Source organism: Rhinoderma darwinii, chromosome 12 (assembly GCF_050947455.1).
Source record: "Rhinoderma darwinii isolate aRhiDar2 chromosome 12, aRhiDar2.hap1, whole genome shotgun sequence".
Taxonomy (NCBI): domain Eukaryota; kingdom Metazoa; phylum Chordata; class Amphibia; order Anura; family Rhinodermatidae; genus Rhinoderma; species Rhinoderma darwinii.
This window is the reverse complement of record NC_134698.1, coordinates 69,154,614-69,165,566: the sequence shown is the minus strand read 5'-3', so window position 1 is coordinate 69,165,566 and position 10,953 is coordinate 69,154,614.

Below are 10,953 nucleotides of genomic sequence, written 5' to 3'. Positions count from 1 at the left end.
GCCACTTTGGATTATTTAGGAAATGTCCCCCTTTTAGGGCAGATTTGGTTCATGCCTTATGCGTTGGGTCAATAATGGCAAACAAATTTCTAAGATTTAACCCTCAACCTTCCTTTCATCCACATCCTCTCCCTTTTCATGATGAACATATGTTCGTATATTATAAAACCTAAAGGCGGATTTTACCAACATATGAGACTCTCAACAACTTTTTTTGATGGTCTTCTCAAAGCCTAAGTACAATTACAGTCAATCTGGGTGATTACTTTTTTTGATTATTCAATATTATGTGGCGATAAAAACAACTGGTATACAAGAGAACATCAGAAGACCATCTACTGTATGTCAAACTAGAAGAGCTATGTATAAACGGGTGAGTGTGGTGGTGGGGTTTCTTCATTATTTATCATCTACATGGAATGTTGTTTTAACATTCTGCTAGTTTCTTTAATTCACATCTTCACCTTGGTGACTGGTTTATGTCTCCTGTAATATGGCGAGTTACTTGACAAACTTTAAAGGGTAAGGCCCCAAGCACACGAACAAGCTTTTGTGGCCACAATTCCCCCGAAAATCCACTTGAGAATTGCGGCCCCATTCATTTCTATGGGGCCATGCACACAACAGTGGTTTCCACGGTCCGTGCATGGCCCAGGAGCCTGGACCGCAGAAAATCACGGCCGTGCACATGGCTACGGTCGTGTGCATGAGGCCTTAGTAGACCAAATTACCATCAAGGATATTAAGATTTCTCAGTGGGACTAAGTTAGCTTGTTTTGAAGTTTTCTTTCCATTTTTCTTGGTAAGACCACATAAGATGTAGGCATAAATTACAGATGTAATTTAGCAATTAAAGGGGTGAAAATAAATTGATGGTCTAACCTCAGGATAGGCTATCAATATCTGATCGGTGGGGGACCGACTCTCGGCACCTCCGCCGATCAGCAGTACTGACGTGTGAAGGTACTCGTGAGCGCTGCTTCCCCTTCCTTCTTGTCACTGCTCTGTACTGTGAATCGCTGACACACTTGTAACTGTGGTTCACCGTATTAGAGCCTTCTCCTATTTAAGTGAATACTGTAATACCGTGAACCGCTGCTACGTGTTTGTCGGCGAATCACAGTATGGATCATGTAAGGAATGAAGGGGAAGCAGCGCTCGCATGCACATCGAGGCCTCTTCAAAACTGCTGATTAGCGGTGGTGCCGAGAGTTGGACCCCCACCGATCAAATATTGATGGCCTATGCTTTCATTTGTTGAATCATTTTAAAACGGGGGGATAGTAGAGGCCCCCTTGGGCACCCAGTTGGGGTAGGCCCAATGGCATTTACCCCATTTGCCCTCCCTATAATCAAGCCTTGTATGTTACATGTAAAGTTAAAAGGAAAAAACTAAGATGCACACTACCAGACTGTACCTGTACTGAACCGATATGCACTATATCATATAATATTCCAGGGCCAATTTCAGAAGCTTTGAACAATTGGTACCTTGTCGTCTAACAAAAAATACTCTGTACTTTTCCCTCCTAACTTACAGAGAGATGTTTTTGTATAAGATCAGCTGGTTGCTGTCCGGGCAGCCGCCAGCTTGTTTAAACGAATACTTCTGTAAATGCCCACCTAAGCATCTATTGTCTATTATTTTCCTGTGAGAAAGAGAACATGAAATGTGCTTGTATAGGGGAGACTTGAGAACAAGCAATCACTCTGAGGGTGTTACGGAAATTATGTCACGCACTAAACCTTTGCCAAAAGTTCAGGCGAAGTTTGTAATGTTCTGTGTCTAACCTTGGCTACTGGAAGGTTATGAAGGATGCAAAAGGAGAGTCACATGATACATACACAAAGGAAAAAAAAAGTACACAGTGGTTTTATGGATTCAGGAGCAGTATGTAGTATACACCATCCACACTTGTGCACTGCTTAAGAGATCCTGTCACCTCTCCTGGCATGTTTGCTTTAGTGTGGGTATATGTATATGATGATGTCACTATACAGTCTCACTCTGTTAGAGGTGATTGGATATTGTCAGTCTGTGTGGGAACACACCTGGAACGCGAGCGCCGTTGCTGCTGGCTGTCCCTGCCCACGGACTGCTCACATCCTCTGCCTGAGTCCTGTGGCTTCTACTCTCCTCTGCTCGTTGCCTCTCTGCACACTATAGGGCGCGTGTGCACTCCCTGGCCATTTACTAAATGGCCAGCGTGCGCATCCTCTTTCATCTCCAGTAAATCCCTGAGGCTCCGGGAACATTTAAGGCAGCTCCACTGGTCACCTGGTACCTGAGCAACCTTGGTGCAACTTAGTTGTTTCCTGCGAAGATTCCAGTTTGCATCCCTCTTCCTTATACCAGTCTGCATCTGTCTAACTGCTTTCAGGCAGTAACCTTCTACCCGCTACCTGTCTGTATCATGTTGCCCGCTACCAGTCTGTAACATGCTACCAGTGTGTATCCTTCTAAAAGTCCATATCCTGCTACCCGCTACCTGTCTGTGTCCTGCTACCAGTCTTTTGCCTCCGCAAAAGATAGGACATGTCCTATCTTTTGCTTTTTACGGACCGTGCTCCCATACTTTATACGTCATTATCGGATATCTTGAGTGCACCGAGATTATGGGAATCTTTCTATATCTCTAATTTCTTCATTGCTCTAATGTTCTAGAACTGTTGTGCATTAACCTGTTCTATACATCTGTTTACAGACTCGAGATGAATCACATTTTACATTTACTTTATTGTATGCACGATGTAAACAGTTTTTGTACTGTAATGTGAAAATCATTATCTTCTTGCTTTAATCCTTTTTTCAATAAAATCTTTCTTAAAAAATAATAATCTCTATATTTAGATCACCAACAAATCGTGGAGTGCTTTACATTGTTATTTTAAAACTGATTTGAACGGATCGCCCTCTTAATCTCAAAGAAACCAAAATTCTACCACAGTTTACATATAGAAATAATCAACATAAAAAGCGGAGTACCTCTGTAAATACATTGCATTACTGATCCTGTACTTCTCAAGTTACAGCCTGTATTATACTCCAGAGCTGCAATCACAATTCTGTTGGCTTCAGAGCTGAAATCTCCCAGCATGCCCTTCTTGTTATGTATTTACACAGTTTGCAGGTGCCTTACTTGAAGCTTCTGGGCTCCAATGCAAAACTTGTAACAGGGCCCCCCACCTACCATGTGCCATTTAGAATACCAAGAAATTTCTTATGTGGCAGGGGGGCGTTTAGACCTCCACAGGCTCCAGGGCTGTTTCCCCGGCACCGCCTATAGCTACACCTCAGCTCTGGTGATTTGAACTATCTAAAGTGTCATCTTTACAGTAATCTGTAAAAAAAAAAAAAAAAAAAAGGCCTGATCTGCCACAACATTAAAAGGTGTTAGGGGTGGGTCTGTCTACAAGCTTTATGACTGTTTCCAGTTGTAACTACCAGAATTGTGAATACAGCTTTGTGCTATAGGACGAGTTGTGACTCCGTGCCAATGCAAGATAAGTAATGTAATGTGTCTACAAGGTTACTCTGCTTCTCTATATAAACTCCACTAATAAAAAAAATATTTTAGTAAAAATGGCAAAGCATAAGTTGAAATACAATTGCTAAGGACACTCGTAATTGGCTGAGTGTTTTTGTTGTTGTCTTCAAAATGCCTTCCCTCCATCTTCTCCTATATACTCCATGTAATTAATTCCAACTTGACCACAACTTGTTTTAATCAATGCCATGATGAGATGTAAAGGAAAATTAATGCCACGGGAAGCTTGTCCGCTCTTCGGCGGACTCCTCTTGGCATCCATACCCCCCCATTTCCTAGTATTGTTATTTTTGTTGATTCTGTATTCAGATAGTTTGTCGCTATCTACTTTGCTTTCAACTGTCGTTATTAAAAATTTAATAAAAATAAATAAATTGATATATATATATATGTGAATCTAGATGTGAGAGAGCAGTTTAGCTTCAGACTTCCCAAGAAATATGTAAAGATGACTGATGAAAAAATAAATAAAATACTTTACGAATAGATTTATTAATAGAAGTACACTGGCCCTTTAAGAATAAAGTAGCATCATAATGTCGTAGGGTCTAATAAAGATGCTCTAAACCAATTACATTACAATAAGCAATCATGGAATTGAAAGATGGATAGCCTTATAATTAACAATTAATGTGTTCTGTAACTGAGAGACCAGTACCCCCATCCCTCATCTGCTCTCTCTAAGGTATTTCTTTCCATCTACTTAACACCATTCTGTTTCAAGAAGCCCACCTGTCCCTAGCAGGAGGGGGCCTGAGGTTTATGAGGCAGCTGCTCTAAAGCATAAGAATATTTCGACTAAAGACACCGGCCTCGTGTTATAGTAGAAGTCTGTGAATTGGGAAAAATATATATAACCATATAATGTGTATTAGAGATAGATTGATCGGTAGACGTGGCTCTGATAGATCATTCCGAACATCTTGTAGGACTTGCCACCTCTGCAGACTGATGTTGAAATTAGACCCCTATGTAGGCCATACCATGAAAGTCATACAATTAATAAAATCTAAAAGGTTATTTGTGAACCCACTCTGTAAGCATTGAACCCTAGCAGTAGGTGTTTGGCTTCAAATCCACTTGAAATGGGGTTGCCTTCTCCTCGACCTCTGGTGTGCATCATTGTGGCAGAACCTGCGCCCTTTGCAGGATCCCCTGGTACTCACTGGCACGGTCGATTTTAACCGCAGACAGCTATGTGGCACAGACAAGAAGCTTTTCAATATCTGTATTGTCAGTCCGGAGCCCTTACTGTAATTGTCCAGCTCCCAAATTGGGAAATCAGGTAGAAGTCTATTGGCTTTGTTTCCAGTTTGACGGGATGAGTTTTTCGTAGCAAGTCTACCACATAGACCACTTCTCACATGACCTCTCCAGACTGTTTTTTTTCTGTGTTGAGCACAGTGTTGCTGGGCATCTTCCCATTTAGGGTATGTTCAAACGGGCTATTTTCAGCCGTTTTTTTTGGGCCGTAAACGTCCCGAAAAAGGGTGAAAAATCGGAAGCAGAACGCCTACAAACAGTGTGGCATTCCGCTCCCATGGGTGGGGGGGGGGGAGTGGTTTAGGATCGCGTAAAAAAACTGACTCATAAAAAGAAGTGCATGTCGCTCCTTGAGCCGTTTTTCATTGACTCAATAGAAAAACCGCTCCAAAAACGCGGCAAAAAACACTAGTTGCTTAAAAAACGGCTGAAAATCCGAGACTGTTTTCCCTTGAAAACCGCTCCGTATTTTCAGCTGTTTTTTGTTAAGCGTGTGAACATACCCTAAGTTTGATGCGTTTCTAGAGTGTTGCACCAAGTTTCTTGGCCAACCATTGCATTTGCAGTTCTGAACGTCGGCCGTTTCTTTTAGGCTCTTCAGAAGAGCTTGGGACAAAACATCAGGAAACTTGTTACTATGTTCATTCTAACCATGGTGTAAGAATCCAAGTTTATTGGTCTATTACTTATTACTTTCTTTGTGGCGTTCTGTGCCCGGGATTTTAGTTATATGTTTTACATTTTGATACCAATAAAGCAGCATTGAACTTTAAATATATAGTGTGTCGGAGCCATCTCTAATATATCTGGATCATTGCCTACCTCCGACGTAGATTTCCTCTCTGAAGCACCGATTTATAAGGGTATGTTCACACGGGCTATTTTCGGCCATTTTTCGGGCCGTAAACGTCCCAAAAAACGGCTGAAAAATCGAAAGCAGAATGCCTACATACATCTGCCCATTGATTTCAACAGGAAATACGGCGTTCTGTTCCGACGGGGCGTTTTTTTACGCCTCATTTTCAAAAAAACAGTGTGTAAAAAGACTCCCCGTAAAAAGAAGTGCATGTCACTTCTTGAGCCGTTTTTGGAGCCGTTTTTCATTGACTCAATAGCAAAACCGCTCCAAAAATAGCCGTAAAAAAATGCTGCGAAAAACGCTTGTTTGATTGAAAAAGGCTGAAAATCAGGAGCTGTTTTCCCTTGAAAACCGCTCCGTATTTTCAGCCATATTTTGTTAACCGTGTGAACATAACCTAACAGAGACGTGGTGTGTCATCTTGCATCAAGTGATGAGCGGACCAACGTTTTTTTCTTTAACTTTCTTTACCTCCAAACAAAATATTTATTTTAGCTTTCAATCTTTCAATTTTCAACTTTTATTCATCTGGAAATCATCAATTTGCCCTGACACAATGTATATTGGTGTCTACTATGATCCCTCACCGTTTCTCACTTTATAACATCATTTTATTCCAGAACCACAAGTGTAAAGGTATAATATTGTGCATGGAGTGCTAATTTACCATATACCCCCAAAATGTTAACCCAACCAAAGACTGAAGAAAAATGCAACACAAATTCCCATCATAAACATTTATGGCATATCCACATGTCTCATAGGTGGGGGCGCCCTCTGCGACCACCACCTATTGGGAGATGAGGAGTTTCCTGACTCCATTCTATCAGGTGAGGTGGCCAACGGCCACCATATCCAGACTAGGATTGAATTAAGAGATGAATGGAAAGAGCCTTGCATATTCGCAGTCAAGTCCATATGAGTTTCAGAAATTGCCAAGCCTCAGCTGTTTCCATTACTCACATAGACTTGAATTAAAAGAGCTCCACACAGTGGACCATAAGGCTGGGTTCACACGACCTATTTTCAGGTGTAAACGAGGCGTATTATGCCTTGATTTACGCCTGAAAATACGGCTCCAATACGTTGGCAAACATCTGCCCATTCGTTTGAATGGGGTTGCCGACGTACTGTGCCGACGACCTGTAATTTACGCGTTGTTGTTTGACAGCTGTCAAACGACGACGCGTAAAATGACTGCCTCGTCAAAGAAGTGCAGGACACTTCTTTGGACTTTTTGGAGCCGTTTTCTCATAGACTCCAATGAAAACAGCTCCAAAAACAGACGTGAAAAACGCAGCGAAAAACAGCTCCGTATTTTCAGATGTTTTTGGTCACTACGTGTGCACATACCCTAAGGCTGGATTCACATGAGCATGTTACGTCCGTAATGGATGGAACGTATTTCAGCCTCAAGTCCGGGACCAAACACACTGCAGGGAGCCGGGCTCCTAGCATCATAGTTATGTACGATGCTAGGAGTCCCTGCCTCTCCGTGGAACTACTGTCCCGTACTGAAAACATGATTACAGTACGGGACAGTTGTCCTGCAGCGAGGCAGGGACTCCTAGCATCGTACATAACTATGATGCTAGGAGCCCGGCTCCATACAGTGTGTTGGGTCCGGGACTTGCGGCCGAAATACGTTCCGTCCATTACGGACGTAACATGCTCGTGTGAACCCAGCCTTATTCTCAAAACAGGTGGGGATCCCAAGTCCAGCAGATAAGCCCCTTCTACCACCACACAGTGGATCTTCCCGCATATCTTGGCTTCAAGTTCCAGCCATATATGTTCTCCAATACTGGCGTCATTGTAAAGTCAAACCATTGTAAACCGAGAGATTACTGTAATCCCACATATATACATGTATTATATATGATAGCCAATGTTTAAAAAAATGAATAAATCCAGACCCCTTTGAGCACCGATGATTTTGAATACATGCCCCTTTTCATAGTTCTCCCAGCTCTGTTCGCGCACCTTTCGTTGTTCTCTTGGCCCAGCCAAGCATTTCAGAGTTTAACTTCATGAATGTACAATGAATACCTGAGCATGGGGAACGCACTTTGGAAATTCCAGTGACGTCTAAGCTTGATCAGCTTCAGGCGAAGCGGAAAAATCGGAACTTTTGCAGGAATTGTTATGCATTTCTCATGCATGTCTGTCACGGTATCTAGTGCAGGAGGTTGGTGTCTTGGTGCTCTCTCTCTTTAAGCGTGAGAGTTTGGATTATATCCAGTCGTGTTTGGTGATCACAAGATTCATAACTCAAGTTATTAAGTTAAGTTGAATGTCAATAAAACATTCATCATTCATGTTTGCTTTGTGGTTAAAAGCAGTAACATAAAATGTTTCAATGGTGACTTGGACTCACGCGTCGATGAGTTTAAAAGAGTTTCTGATGATAATTAATGAGAGGAGTATCAATATTGCAAAATTTAATTCTTTCACTAAAATGACATGTAGAGAACGGTGGCCATGTCACATGAGAAGTTTAATAATTGGACAGGAGTTAGGCACTATACGTATTAGACTGTGGTCCCACGTAAATGCCGCAGCATTTACAGTAGCCGCAAAGTGGAGGGGATTTGGTAAATCCCATGCGCAGCTTAAACCTTAATAAATTGACCTACGGTATGGAATTTAATTCCGCTGCATGTCAATTTTATGCTGCGTTTTTGTTGATTTTCTGTTGTGGGTTTTGCGTCCCCACTGAATTCAATGGGAAAACCCGCAACAGAAAGCCAGGTGTTGCGGCTTTTGCAGCGTAATCGCCGCAGAAATCGCAACTCCGGGAAAAATAAATAAATCATACTTACCTTGAACGCCCTCCTTCTTCCTGCAGTGGGGACTCCTGGGAATGACATTTCATCCCATGTGACCACTGCAGCCAATCACCGGCTACAGCATCATCGTAGGAGGCTGGAGCGGACGTCAAAGAAGGGAGGGGGTAAGTATGAGCACTTTCTTACTGCTCTTTTACACAGTGGAAATTCTGTTCGAAAAACCGCACCACAATATTATGCAATTTTTCGGACAGAAGGTGCTGCGGGTTCCAGGTCGGATACGCTTCGTGATTTTTACTCAGCCTATCCAACCCATGGGAACCTGGCCTTATACATTTGGTGGAGCATGCCAATAATCAGACCTTACAGCTGATGTCGTGGTTAATACTGGTCAGTTATGTTGGATTTCGTATATATGAGTATATTGTGCCCATTTACCATGATGTCATAAAACAAATTAGCTTGTTGGCCACGTGAAACATATATGTGTTAAAGGGGTTGTCCACTACCAAACATACTAATGACCTATCCGGTGTATAGGTCATCAGTTATGATCTGTGGGGGTCCGACACCCAGACCCCGCACCGATCAGCTGCTCCAGTGGCCTCCAGTCACCGGACGTCCATGCCTGACACAGAACTGCAGCTCTGCTTCTATTCAGACACCAATCACTCCAAATCCCGGGCCGTGCAGTCAGGATCCGGCGCATTCAGTGGCTTTTCCGGCTAAGGGCATCGGGTATGGATCCTGACTGCACAGCGCAGGTGCAGGATTTGGAACGAGCGACGTTTGACACAGCAGTTTGTCAGAAAGGTTGAGAGGGGAGGGAATGGGAAGTCTTTAGAAGGAAAAGTGCAGACCCCCTTTAAAAAGGTATTTGAAAATAGGGTTTTTATCCCAGATATTCCCTTACCTGTCCCATTGATATTAACATGTTTGCAGGCAGCTTCTGGAATTCAAAAATGGGATAAGTTGAATACAGAAATACATCATATGAGAAGAATGATTACCCATACTCCTATTCCCATAAAATCACATGAAGCAAAAGAACAAACTTCATCACAGCCACTAAAATATCACAGAACAGAATATAACCTTTACGGGCTTAGATTTATAGGCTGTGCCCACCTCGTTGAATCAGATTATCGACTGAGATTTTCTGGTCATTACGTAAATGGCAATCATCCTAAGTATCATGAAGTATCTAGTATTACACATAACTGAGGTCTGTAGTCCGTTTTTCCTTTCACTTATTATTGGTATGGCGCCTTGGGGGTTAAAGGCCTGACCAAAACAGTTACAAGATGATCCTTGTGGACTACAGGCCTTTGTGAACCCTTGAAGAACTTTGTACCTGAAATTGAGAACACCATACAAACATGTGACTACCCAAACAGATTTGTTTTTTTTAGGACGTTATTACTTAGAATATAAGCCAAGTGAATGGTCATAATGGAGCAATCTCTAATTTGATCCCCCTTATTTGGTTTAACACGAAAAAAAAACCCAATATGAATATATTACCAGTAAATAGAAACTTACATTAAAGGCTATGCGCCACATTAAAAGCCGCCGCGCCCCCCCCATAGACTGCGCCACTCTTGTCCATAGTCTGTATCCGGTATTTCGGTCCAGCCCCATTTACTTCAATGGAGAAGAGCTGCAATGCAGATACAACCCATAGACATTCATCTGGACGGAACTTGCAGAAACAACCCCCGGATCTATGATTATCTAGCGGTTACTTTTTGGCTATTTTGCCATTTTATATATCCTGCATCCTATTCCTATCAGTCATTTCTCCTCTGGTGATAGCCAAACCACAGCCACATAAAAATGTAAATTTCTATAACGCCTTGGCTGTTCCAACTATGAAGAATAAATCACGTGTATAGCAATTATTATTTTTTTCTTTTAATTCTGACCTACTTTATTGCTTTAGAGCAGAATATTTCCCGCTTTTAAATTGCAGGTTAGCGACAACATGATATAACATATAACCTTGTGTATAGGATCTTTGCTCCTGGCACTATGCTAGGACTTGAATAATTAATGCGTTTCACCAACTCCAATCAATTTTGTCATTTTCACTTCCCGTTCATAATGGATTGAATTTTTGCTCGTAGGCTTTATACCGGCGGTCTAAAAGCTGCAAAATGATGCATATCAAATCTGTCAATTTTAATATACCAAAATGTATTAGAATGAATCATTTGATATAAACGATACTGGTCGCTCCACGTAAAACCATCATTACGTCCTCCTATGACCATATTACTTGTGCAGACCCAGTATATGGCGACAGCTGGGTGATATTTTATCACAAATGCAATGTTCTTATTGAGGATACACTTTTATAGAAGTATTCCACATGGCTCGAAAATGTATATGGACGGGAGGGTGTAATCTAAGTAGGATTGTTGAAGATCCCTGTCCGGGAACCCTCCATCATTATCCTAGATGAAACCGGAAATTGTAATCTCCGAAGAGCTAG